Raw genomic sequence first — 13,229 nt, 5'->3', positions numbered from 1 at the left:
CACCAAAGTATGCTTCATTCAAAGAAAGGCAGAGATAAAACAAAGGAAGACAATCAGGAGAACAGCAGCAGTGGCAGGCAGGCCAGCCAGGTTGACAGCTCAGAGAAGGAAGAAATTTAGAGCCAGAAACAGTGGCACATCTGGAATCCCCACTACGCAGGACACATAGACAGAAGAATCACTTGAGCACATCAGTTTAAAGCCAGTCTGAGCAGACAACAGAGAGATACCCTATCTAAAAAAAGGGGAGAGAAAGATTTTAAAAAGAGAGATGGAGTGGAGTGGAAGGAGGGAGGCACTGTCCCTGTGCCCTCTAGTTAATCTGGCTAAGGGTTTATGTATCTTGTTGATTTTCTCAAAGAACCAACTCCTGGTTTGGTTGATTCTGTGAATAGTTCATTTTGTTTCCACTTGGTTGATTTCAGCCCTGAGTTTGATTATTTTCTGCTTTCTACTCCTCTTGGGTGAATTTGCTTCCTTTAATTCTAGAGCTTCTAGGTGTGCTGTCAGACTGCTAGTGTATGCTCTCTCTACTTTCTTTTTGGAGGCACTCAGGGCTATGAGTTTTCCTCTTAGGACTGCCTTCATTGTATCCCATAACTTTGGGTATGTTGTGGCTTTTCATTAAACTCTAAAAAGTCTTTAATTTCTTTCTTTATTTCGTCCTTGACCAAAGAATCATTGAGTAGATTGTTGTTCAGTTTCCATGTGAATGTTGGCTTTCTATTATTCATGTTGTTATTGAATTTCAGCTTTAGTCTGTGGTGATCAGATAGAATGCATGGGATAATTTCAATATTTTTTTTTTCCTGTGGAGGCCTGTTTTGTGACCAATCATATGGTCAAATTTGGAGGAAGTACCATGTGGTGCTGAGAAGAAGGTATATCCTTTTGTTTTAGGATAAACTGTTCTCTAGATATCTATTAAATCCATTTGTTTCATCACTTCTGTTAGTTTCACTGTGTCCCTGTTTAGTTTCTGTTTCCACAATCTGTCCACTGATGAAAGTGGTGTGTTGAAGTCTCCCACTATTATTGTGTGAGGTGCAATGTGTGCTTTGAGCTTTACTAAAGTTTCTTTAATGAATGTGGCTGCCCTTGCATTTGGAGCATAGATATTCAGAATTGAGAGTTCATCTTGGTAGATTTTACCTTTGATGAGTATGAAGTGCCCCTCCTTGTCTTTTTTGATAACTTTGGGTTGAAAGTCAATTTTATTCAATATTAGAATGGCTACTACAGCTTGTTTCTTCGGATCATTTGCTTGGAAAATTGTTTTCCAGCCTTTCACTCTGATCTGTCCTTTTCCCTGAGGTGGGTTTCCTGTAAGCAACAAAATGTTGGGTCCTGTTTGTGTAGCCAGTCTGTTGGTCTATGTCTTTTTATTGGGGAATTGAGTCCATTGATGTTAAGAGAAATTAAAGAAAAGTAATTGTTGCTTCCTGTTATTTTTGTTGTTAAAGTTGGGATTCTGTTCTTGTGGCTGCCTTCTTTTAGGTTTGTTGAAGGATTATTTTCTTGCTTTTTCTAGGGTGTAGTTTCTGTCCCTGTGTTGGTGTTTTCCTTTTATTATCCTTTGAAGGGCTGGATTAGAGGAAACATATTTTGTGAATTTGGTTTTATTTTGTAATACTTTGGTTTCTCCATCTATGGTAATTGAGAGTTTTGCTGGGTATAGTAGCCTGGGCTGGCATTTGTGTTCTCTTAGGTTCTGCATAACATCTGTTCAGGATCTTCTAGCTTTCATAGTCTCTGTTGAGGAGTCTGGTGTAATTCTAATAGGTCTGTCTTTATATGTTACTTGACCTTTTCCCCTTACTGCTTTTAATACTCTATCTTTATTTAGTGCGTTTGTTTTTCTTCTTATTACGTGTCTTTTAGGAATTTCTTTTCTGGTCTAGTATATTTGGAGTTCTGTAGGCTTCTTGTATGTTCATGGGCATCTCTTTCTTTAGGTTTGGGAAGTTTTCTTCTATAATTTTGTTGAAGATATTTGCTGGCCCTTTAAGTTGAAATTTTCATTCTCATCTACTCCTACTATACGTAGGTTTGGTATTCTCATTGTTTCCTGGATTTCCTAGATGTTTTGAGTTAGGATCATTTTGTATTTTGCATTTTCTTTGATTGTTGTGCCCATGTTCTCTATGCAATCTTCTGCACCTGAGATTCTCTCTTCCATCTCTTGTATTCTGTTGCTGATGCTCGCATCTATGGTTCCAGATTTCTTTCCTAGGGTTTCTATCTCCAGAGTTGTCTCATTTTGGGTTTTCTTTATTGTTTCTACTTCCCTCTTTAGGTCTTTGATGGTTTTGTTCAATTCCATCACCTGTTTGGTTGTGTTTTCCTGTATTTCTTTAAGGACTCCTACCTCCTTAGCAGTGTTCTCCTGTATTACTTTAAGTGAGCTATTAAATCCCTTCTTGATGTCCTCTACCAGCATCATGAGATATGATTTTAAATCTGAGTCTTGCTTTTTGGGTATTTTGGGGTATCTAGGACTGGCTGAAGTGGGAGTGCTGGGTTCTGATGATGGTGAGTGGTTTTGGTTTCTGTTAGTAAGATTCTTACCTTTGCCTTTCGCCATCTCTTAATCTCTGGAGTTAGTTATTATAATTGTCTCTTGTTGGAGCTTGTTCCTCTTGTGATTCTGTTAGCCTCTGTCAGCAGCAGACCTGGGAATCTAGCTCTCTCCTGAGTCTCAGTGGTCAGAGTACTCTCTGCACGTAAGCTCTCCTCTTGCAGGGGAGGTGCACAGATATCTGGCATTCAGACCTGCCTCCTGGCTGAAGATGAAGGCCTGAAACAAGGCTGTCCCAGAGGATGTGTTTCCTCTGCAGTCTACACACTCACCTGCACAGACTGGTCTCCGAGGGACACTGGACTCTAGATGGATCTCTCACCTGCTCTGGTGGTTAGAGCCCTCCCAGGCAGACACCTCTCTTCTGGCGGGGAAGGTGCCTGGATGTCTGGCGCCTGAAATGTGGTCTCTCCCAGAAGCTATGTCACTTCTGCCTGTGCCAGAAGCTGTGTTGCTTCTGTTATCTGCACTCTCACCTGGGCAGACTAGTCTCTGAGGGATCCAGGACCCCTCCCCCCAGTCTGTTTTTTAATATACATTTTTACTTAGCATATATCAAACACAACAATAATGGATTTCATTATTGCATCTCTGCACATGCATGTAATATCCTTTGGTCATATTCACTTCCTCTGTTACCCTTTCTTATCCCTCGTTCTCCCTTCCCCTTCCCCATCTGAAATAATCAGACTAAGTCTTGATGCTAAAGTGGAACATTGGAGGCTACCCTGACCTTTGATCCCAGGGACCACTTAAACTGTCAGAAATCACCACACACATCCTTGGCTTAGCATTGCTTCCTGATGTGCTTTGTCAAAAAAAAAAAAAAAAGTGGGAACAACAAATAGCTGGTCTAGACTGAATCTGCTGGCATCCAATTTAGCATACTTAAAACCATTTCATAAATACATAAGTTTTCCAGCTTTCATTCTCATTATCTTATCTCGTCAGTTCTCTCTTATTTTCTATGGAGGAGAATATTCTCTGACAGCTCACAAGAATGGAATGAAGATGAGGTTAGCAGCATTCATATGCACAAGAATATGACATTTCCGGAGGATTTTTAGAGTTTAAATTAAGAACACACCTGCACAAATGTTAGTGATAGGCCCAAATACAATATAAATAGGTCACCAATACAGAGATGGTGGCTCTCCTCACATAAGAAATCTGTAGAGGTGGATGGGAGGTGTAGCTCAGTGGTAAAGTGAGTGTTTGCCTACCATGCACAAGGCCCTGGGTTCGATCTCCAGCATTGCATGTGAGTATGCAAACAGACAGAAAAAAAATCCTACTCACATCCTGGAGATTTGGATAGGACAATGTGAGGCTAATGTGATCAACATGCAAGGACAGAGGGAGCCTGAGATGTCCCCTGATGCAGCCGCTCAGTGGGTCTTCCCGATATGTACATGCACATGTTGACATGGCAAGAGAAAGCATCCCAGCATTAACTCAGATTGTGAGATAATTATGACTTATTCATAGCACTGCAGACTGATTACAATAATGACTGAATTTCTCTCACAGTTCCTCCCATCCTCCTTCCTGTCCCTGGGAAGCCTAAAGAACTTCACTCATTTATTTTCACCACACACCCATGGTTGAGTTAAATTTGTTTCTTTAAACCACAAAGGCATGAACCAAAGGAGTGTGCCGGAAGGTGGGGACAGCAAAATGGTAACTCAAATTCATGAAATAAGGCAGACTTAAAATGGACCTAAAATTATTTGCCTTTACCTGCTTAGATTTTTATAAGGTTATTGGAAAACTGTAAATATTCATCATAAGTTTATTTTAAGCTGATCAGAACCAAAGAGAAAGAGAACAAACAACAGAAAAATAGGGGAACATACAAGTTTGAGAAGTGGTCCAGCAGTATTTAGTACAGGTAAATAGGTTTCACATACCCCATGATTCAGGAATTCAACTCCTGAGTAGATGGCTAAGATGGCACATGTCTACTAAAAAATGAGCTGCAACGTTATTTTGACCATCATTATTCATAATATTCTCAAACTGGAGACAATTTAAATGCGTATTAATGTGAGAATGGGCAAGTAATTTGTAATATATGCATATAATGAAATAATCCTCAGTTCAAATTAAGAAAGTGAAGAGACAAAATATTGGTTCTCATAGGTAATTATGGAAGAGGCTAGACATAAACAGAAAATAAAGCAAAAAACAAAACAAAACAAAAACCACCAAAAGCACAAGCTGTATGGTTCATTACTAAGCTCCAGAATAGACAACCATGCTAGCTGTGGTGAACATGTCGGCTGTGGCAAGATAGTGAGGTTGAGATACCCTGGTCTATACAGTTAGACCTTGCCCTAAAAGCTAAGAAAAACAAGTTGCAGTGGTAGTAACAGTAGCAGCGGCAACAACAAAATGTAGCCAAAACCTAATATAGAGAATAATGGTTTTATTTGTTTGAAGTAGGGTCTCATGTAAGTCAATCTGGTCTTTAACGTAGTGCAAACAAGGGTGGCCTTGAGCTTTTGATCCTTTTGCCTATACATTCTAAGTCCTGGGATTGTAGGAAGGCAACATGACTCTTAGTCTATGAGATGTTTGGGGTCAAACCCAGATCTCAGTGAAACACCTTACTAACTGAGCTATGTTCATAGCTCTTGTAATTATTTCTTTTATTTAAATATTGACTCATATAAGACATTCCAGATCATGGAAAAATAGTCTAGATTATGATTTTATGGTGAAGAGTCAGGTGTGTATAAATATGTCAGAAATCATTGAACTGTACATATGAAATTAGGATACATTGTATACTGGACATCAACAAAGACAAAGACAAAGCTAGGAAGACTAGCGGGGAGGAGCATCAGCCAGTAGCAGTTAAGAAGCTGTGTATTATATAAAATAAAAGGGAAAGTTGGTTTTATCATTTGAACAGAACTTTTTTTATGTCAGTGGCTCAGTATTGTTTTCCTGTGCCTTCAAAATGACCACCTGGTAGGCAATTAGCAAAGTAAGGGCATATTTTTTCCTTCTCTCTATGAATAAGATAGCCATTTGATTTTGTATTTATTGTAAAGATAATCGTGGCAGACTTCTGGCTGACTACCTAGCAGCCATTTCAAATCTTTTATCTTTTATAGGTTTATTATTTTAGATGTTGGAAAAACTAGAGAGTCACTTTCTTAGCCCTTTTGGGTTGATTGTATAATGGATGGGAGTGCCCTCAAATAATTTATGAGCATGTTTTAGTATAGGCACATCCACAGGTGATACAAATTAGTATACACTTTTGGCTTTCAGCAACTCAACTAGAAGAAATAGGAAACCAGGCACAATTCTCCTAGGTTCTAACATGCCTCCAGTCTATTTTTGGTTCATTGATAGTTATAGGAGTCTATAAGCAAAAACAGTGGGGGAGGGCTGTGGCCAAGGCAAGTCGACTATGTCTGCCAGAGATTTTACCCTCCTCTTTTGTTGGGCCAGACACTAATGGGACAAACAAGAAATTCTATACAAAAAGGAATAATGGATAGTGCATTGAATTTTGAACAAAGAAAATCACATTTCTCTATGGAGAATTAATGCATTCTTGCAATCAAATAGCCTTAGAATTTACCTAATTTAAAGGGTAGATAAAATATAAATAACTTAGCTCTCTGAAATAATTGGATCATAACCATTGAGCTATTAAAAGAGAAGGGCCCACATTCCTTCTCTTATTTTCTTGGCATAAAACAATCCAGGGTGGCCCCATGGGTCTTATCACTTTGTGCATGAAGAAAGCTTTGAACACAAGCTCTGTTTTAAAGCAGGATGAGAAAAAAGGCATTCATTAGAACATCTAACAAGATTGAAGAATTCTTGGATTGTACATCAGTGGCTCAAAATTGTTTTTATGTGCTAGTAAATTACTAGCCTTCAAAATGGCCATCTGGCAGGCAAGTCACATCTTGAAATGAGAAAAGGAAACTGAAAAGTCTGGAAAGACAAGAACAATAATGAAGTATTTTTAATTACCTTGAAGATATATAGGATAGGGTCTCTCATATTTAACAGGTATACAGAATTTAAATGTTTATGACATTTGAGATTGAAGCAGCAAGTACAGGGCCTACAGCAGTAGGTATCAGGTCCTCTGCTTATATATTATACCTATTAGTATTTTCATGGGACTCTTGTGTATGTGAACAAGTATGTCTCTGACTCTTTTGCCTTTTCTCAGGATGCTCTTCTTCCTGTTGGGTTGTATGTCCAACTTTGATATGATAGTTTTTGCTTCATCCTATTATATCTTATTTTGTTATATTTGCTTGTTATCTCTGAGAAGCTTGTTCTTTTCTAATGAGAGACAGAAAGGTAGTGGATCTAGAGGGAAAGGGAGGGGAGATGGGGAGGAACTGGGAGGAGTATATGAAGGGGAAACTACCATCGAGATGTATTGTACAAGGAAAGTATTTTTGATAAAAGAAAAAAGCTTAAAAATCCTCCAAACTCAACTGGAAAAATATGACATTTGATTTTATGTTTTTATTGTTCTAATATTTTTATTCATGAAAAATTGTCCTGAGAATACCTCCATGCCCTCCCCTAGATTCTACAAGGAACACTTTGATGTGTTCTATCACCTACGTATCTGTTGTTGTATTCCTCAGTGCACCTTATTTTTCAGGTGCATTTTCAGATAGGCTGTGATGAGAGGCACCTTTCGAGTCTTCTGGTCATTTAATTTTTCATTTTTTAAAAAAAGATTTATTTATTTATTTATTTATTTATTTATTTATTTAATGTATGTGAGTACACTGTAGCTGTACAGATGATTGTGAGCCTTCATGTGGTTGTTGGGAACTGAATTTTTAGGACCTCTGCTCACTCCGATCAACTCCCCTCTTTCAGTTACACTGTAGCTGTCTTCAGACGCGCCAGAATAGGGTGTCAGATCTCATTATGGGTGGTTGCTGGGATTTGAACTCAGGACCTTTGGAAGAACAATCAATGCTCTTACCCACTGAGCCATCTCACCAGCCCCCAATTTTTCATTTTTTAATGAAATAGTTAATTTGGGCTGAACTAGGCACTCTCTCTCTCCTCTCTTATACTCACCTATTTGTCACTGAACTTGTGCTAATAATTAGCACATATTGGAAACATCTTAGATTCTAGGAATATACTTTTTTTTGCAATAATTCCCCAAGGCAGGTATTATCATTCTTAACTTGTAGGTGACAGAACTGAGATACAATGAGTTAAATATTTACCTGCCATTGCATCTCATGCAGTAGTGGAGCTGGGACTTTGAATTATGAGCCTAATTCCTGGCCCACCAATAAGAATGACCAGGCAGTAGATCTTATGCTCAGCTGGGAAGAGACACTTTAGGCTTTACCTAATTGGAAGGGTTGGCAGAAAATGTATGTATCTTGCTAATAAATATCATTCTTTCCATTTCTTGTACACAAAGAGAACTGTAATGTTTCAGGAAATATTTTTTCAAACAGAATCTAATTATACTTTCTATTTTTTTCTTTTTGTGTGTGTGTGTACCTGTATGTGTGTGTGTGCATGTGTATGTTTGTTTGGCAGGATGGAATTCTTTTCTTTTTGACCACTGTATAAGTACAGTGTACTTCTATCTACCACTGTAGGAAGCCGCCCTCACATTCGCCGTTGCAAGATGGCGCTGACATCCTGTGTTCTAAGTGGTAAACAAATAATCTGTGCATGTGCCAAGGGTAGTTCTCCACCCCATGTGCTCTGCCTTCCCCGTGACGACAACTCGGCCGATGGGCTGCAGCCAATCAGGGAGTAATACGTCCTAGGCAGAGAATAATTCACCTTAAAAAGGGACGGGGTTTCGCCATTTGCCCCTTTGCACTCTTGCTTTTGCTCTTGCACTCTTGCGCTCTGGCTCCTAAAGATGTAAGCAATAGAGCTCTTGCTCTGGCTCTTGCACTCTTGCTCCTGAAGATGTAAGCAATAAAGTTTTGCCGCAGAAGATTCTGGTTTGCTGCGTCTTTCCTGGCCGGTCGAGAACGCGTGTAAGATACCACCAAACTCTAGGGGTAGACATCAACAGGGATATTAGACTCTTACTTGCCCTGCAGTTTTAATTTGAAGACCCCCTTTCATTGAAATATGACATTCACACAAAAAGGTGCTCTCCTAACAAACCAATCACATTCTTGTATGACAGGAACAGAGAAAACGGGAGAATGTGACACATACACGTGCTCAGTCATGTAATATGGCACTTCTGTAAGCCATAAGAGCTACTTCTTTGCTGTGCTTACATTTTAAGTGGGGACCAAAGTAAACACGGGTTACACAATCACTAGGTCTATTTATTAAGTTTACAAATGGCATGCCAATAATATTTATAGATTAATATTACTCCAGATGAGACACATGCACCAGTCATAAGATATAAAAACCGAAACTCTCTAGGTAGAACTAAACCTGTGTTTTTATTCAGTTCCTATTTTTTCCTTTGTCCTCATTTTTTTTCTGTTCCTGATGTTCTCTGTGTTATGTAAAACTGTTTTTACTTTCTATATCTCGAAGAACGTTAATAAATAAAAGATGTGAAAACCAAATTGCTATTCAAATTCAATTGTTTCCAATTATACCAGCAACTAAACAGAACCCAGCAATTCACAGTTGCTGAGTGTGAAAACAGCTCAATGTCATTCAGTCTTCTGTAAAAAAAAAATATAGAGAGAGGGATAGGGGAGTAGGGGGAAATTCAGGCTGAAAAACAAGATAACAGCTTAATATTGAGGAGACATGGACTTCAGCAGGCTCTGGAATTCATTGTCAAGATTCAGCATTCTCAGCTCCATTCCGTGTCTTCTTTTGCGAGCTGCAGGCATTTCTTGCTTTCTATTCACCTTTTGTCTTTCTGTGATCAACTGGCAATGTGCACTATCCTACAATGCATGTTTATTTGAAGACGGATGACAACAGCTATAAATATTTCTCATGTACAGAGGGAGGTAATAAATGACAGGTGAGCTTCAGTGTGAAGAGATTCTGAGCCACCCCTCAAACTCCAGTTTGTTAAAAGTCTTCTTTCTATGGAGACTTTATTTATTTGATTATTTATTTCTTTTAGTCTGTGTACATGGGGAGGGCAGGTGTGTTATGGCAGAGGTCAGTGGACATCTTTGTGGAACTGGATCTCTCCTCCCACCTTTTCACAGACTCTGGGGATCAAACTCAGATGGTCAGATTTGTATTCCTGGCTAGCAAGAGCCTTTATCCTCTGAACCCTCTGCCAATGTTTTTGTTTTCTGTTTTTTGTTTTTGTTTTTGTTTTGTTTTTTAGAAATTTTCTTCATTTAAATTTCAAATGCTATCCCCTTTCCTAGTTTCCTCTCTGAAAGTCCCCTCTACCCTTCCCCCACCCTGCTCCCCAACCCAACCACTCCTGCTTCCTGGCCCTGGCATTCCCCTGTACTGGGGCATATAATCTTCGCAAGACCAAGGGCCTCCCCTCCCATTGATGGCTAACTAGACCATCCTTTGCTACATATGCAACTTGAGACACAAGATCTGGGGGTACTGGTTAGTTCATATTGTTGTCCCTCCTATAGGGTTGCAGACCCCTTCAGCTCCTTGGGTACTTTCTCTAGCTCCTCCATTGGGGGCCCTGTGTTCCATCCAATAAATGACTGTGAGCATCCACTTCCATGTTTGCCAGGCACTGCTCTGCCAGCGTTTTAAGGAGAAGAATTTAATCTAGTCATTCTGAAATGACTGTGAGACACAGTTTTATGCAGGGGATGAATGGGGTGTCATTTCTTAAAGGCAGTGATGTAGCATCAATATTTTGATAAGAATATTTTGTTTTATCATTCTGACGGGAAACAGATGGACAAGTGTCTTGTACTATTCCAAAGGTTTTGTTGCTTATGGATTGCAATCTGTTGGCCCAGGAGACTAGGAAGAAGTGTTAGCCATCTTTGCCTGCAATAATAAATGCCCTCCCTTCATATTTTAGGAGTTTATGAAAATTCTTCTTTGTCTTACTACTCAAATGTCCACCTATTAGCTTGCTTTTGTTGGGTTCAGGTGGGCTAGCTTAAGGCTCTGAATCTACTCTCTATCTGTGGGACTCAGGCTAAAGTGCAATAGTTTATCTGGGGCCTGTTTTTAATCTAGTAAAATAAGCTTTTCATGCCTCTTAAAAATAGCTGCTTGTATTGCCATCTCCATTAATATGTTCATGGTACATAGTGGAGATCAGAGGGCAGCTTCCAGGGGTTTGTTCGCTCCTTAAATCATGAGGTTCAGGGATTGAACTAAGGTTTTCAGTCTTGTGTGGCAAGCGCTTTTTCCTATTGAGCCATTCAGCTGGCCCTCTAGTCACATACTCTTGGTTGAAACAATTTAGAAGGTGAGGCATCTAGATAGCTAGCTTGTTGGGAAGATTTACTCTGCAAACTTTATTGCAGACAAATGGTGAAGGCTGTGAATTTATGACACGATCACAGGGAGGGAATAATGAGCTAGGAAGGATAACCCAGATGACCACTGGAGACCTGCACTAGGGAAAGGGTTTGTGCACTGTGATTGTTACCCTTTCCCCATTTTCAGGTGATCAAGGTGGGCTGCTCATAAGTTGCATTCAAAGCATACTTATGAAAACTAAGCTGTAGGGTATCTTTTCCATTTGCTTGTGGTCTTCAGATTTGAACTTAGATCCTCACACATGCTCGGCAAGTGCTTTCCCACTGAGTTGTATCTCCAGCCATCTTTTTACTTAAGTTTGAAAAAGGCTTTTGTTCAGTTTGGAAAGTGACTGAGTAGCTCAGGAAGCCCTTGAGCTTTCAGCCCTTCATCTCAGCCTGCCTGAGTATCTGAGATTATGAACCTAAGCTACTACACCTGCTTTGAATGAATAGAGTAAGTCATATAGTGGACGGTGTGAGTGAAACAACAAGATCTAGAGCATCTTTACTACTGGCCACTGTCTAGCTCAGTGTGAAGATACCAGGAGAAATGATGAGGAAGGGGCACAGTGCTTTCTTTTGTGCGCTGTTAGATCTGAGATTTAGGTCCTGATGAGGGCTGTGGAGGCCCTTTCCTCCTACACTGCCATCACACGTCATCTACTTATGTCTGCCATTTAAGATGATGACATAAAGGTGATTGTGAGGTGACTCATCCTTGTGTGGGCAGTGTCTGATCTCCAGCTCACACACACGCGGCAGAGAAGAGCTTAGTTTGGGCCCTCTCTTCCTTGCTTGTGTCAAAATATACAATGGGCTGCTCTCCTTGCTCTTTTGGAGAAAGGACCCTTGTCAAACGTTGTTCTCTGGGTATAACACGGCTCTTGCCTTCTTAAAATCCCAGAAGCTGTGATTATTCCCGTGAGAACTGTACAAGATTGAACAATTAATTTTCCGGCATAGAGGATGGGGCAATCATAACACCCTGACTCTCCCTCAGGATGTATAGGTAGTCAGCATTTGCTAGAGGTGGGGGAAGGCTCACAAGGTCCTGCATCCTTGCTGAGAGAATTTATAGGTGTTAACAGTAGTGGAGGGGGGAGCCCCAAGAGGTTCAAGAGGCTCTACTCCCAATGAAGATTTTTAGGTCATTAACAGTTGCTGGTGGGAAGGGCCTCAAGAGGCAAGAGGGATGCTCCACCCCCACTTAGCATTTTTAAGCTGTTGAAGGTTCCACCCTCCCGAGCATTAGTAAGTCGACAGTTGCTAGAGGGAATGGTCTCAAGAGAGATGTTCTGCCCCCTTAAGCATTTATAAGCTGTTGGCAATTGGGGCTGACATCTCTCCTTCTCTCCCTGAGCATGCACACATGGTTAGTGGGAAACACATGTTCTCTGTCTCTCTGTCTGTCTGTCTGTCTGTCTCTCTCTCTCTGTCTCTCTCCAATTAAAGACATATACAAAGTAGCCAATAAGTGGTCTTTTCATACAAAATATATTGTGGCTAATGAAATCTGTTTAACATTTTTGCTATGTTAATCAGACAAAATCTGTTTTTGTTGTGTCTTTCCTCTATCTCTTCCCCATCCCCTCTTCCTCTCTTGTATCCCCCCACCTTCAGACGCCCTCTTCTATTTTTATGTCTGTATACAACAAAAGGTACTAGCAACACTAGATAGTAACATTCAGAACAATGAATTTAAATTAGCATTTCTCATAATGTATAAAAACATTTCGAAGTGAATTCAAATTTAATTTAAAACCTGAAATGCTGAAATGGCTAGAGGGAGAGACATTTTTTTTCCCAGTGGTGGTAGGCACTCATAAGTTCCCATGATCCTGTAAATAACTTTTCACCCATACTCCTATAGGTAGCATTAATTAAACTCTGGCTCACCAAGGTAGACTTGGGTGGGCTAGTTTCTTTGTTCTATAGTGTCTGCCCTATCTGGGATAATAAATTCACTCATCTCTCCAGGAAATGTTCATATGAGTAACATCTTTTCCCCATTGTTATGAGTTTTCAAGCACAACTTAAGTTCTTCCCCCACGGTGAGTAATGACCATGGGCAGGAAGGAGCAGTGTCTAAGTGACAAGTGGGTCTTTCTGCAGTGAAATTGAAAAGCATGATCAAGCCATGAGCCTGCATAAGACTTGGAAATCTCCCTTGACTTCCTATTTGGAAAACACTCGGTTTGCCTAACGAATGCACTTAAAGAAAG

Source organism: Mus musculus, chromosome X (genome assembly GCF_000001635.26).
Source record: "Mus musculus strain C57BL/6J chromosome X, GRCm38.p6 C57BL/6J".
Taxonomy (NCBI): Eukaryota; Metazoa; Chordata; class Mammalia; order Rodentia; family Muridae; genus Mus; species Mus musculus.
The sequence above is the reverse complement of the archived record's forward strand: the minus strand, read 5'-3'. Positions refer to the sequence as shown.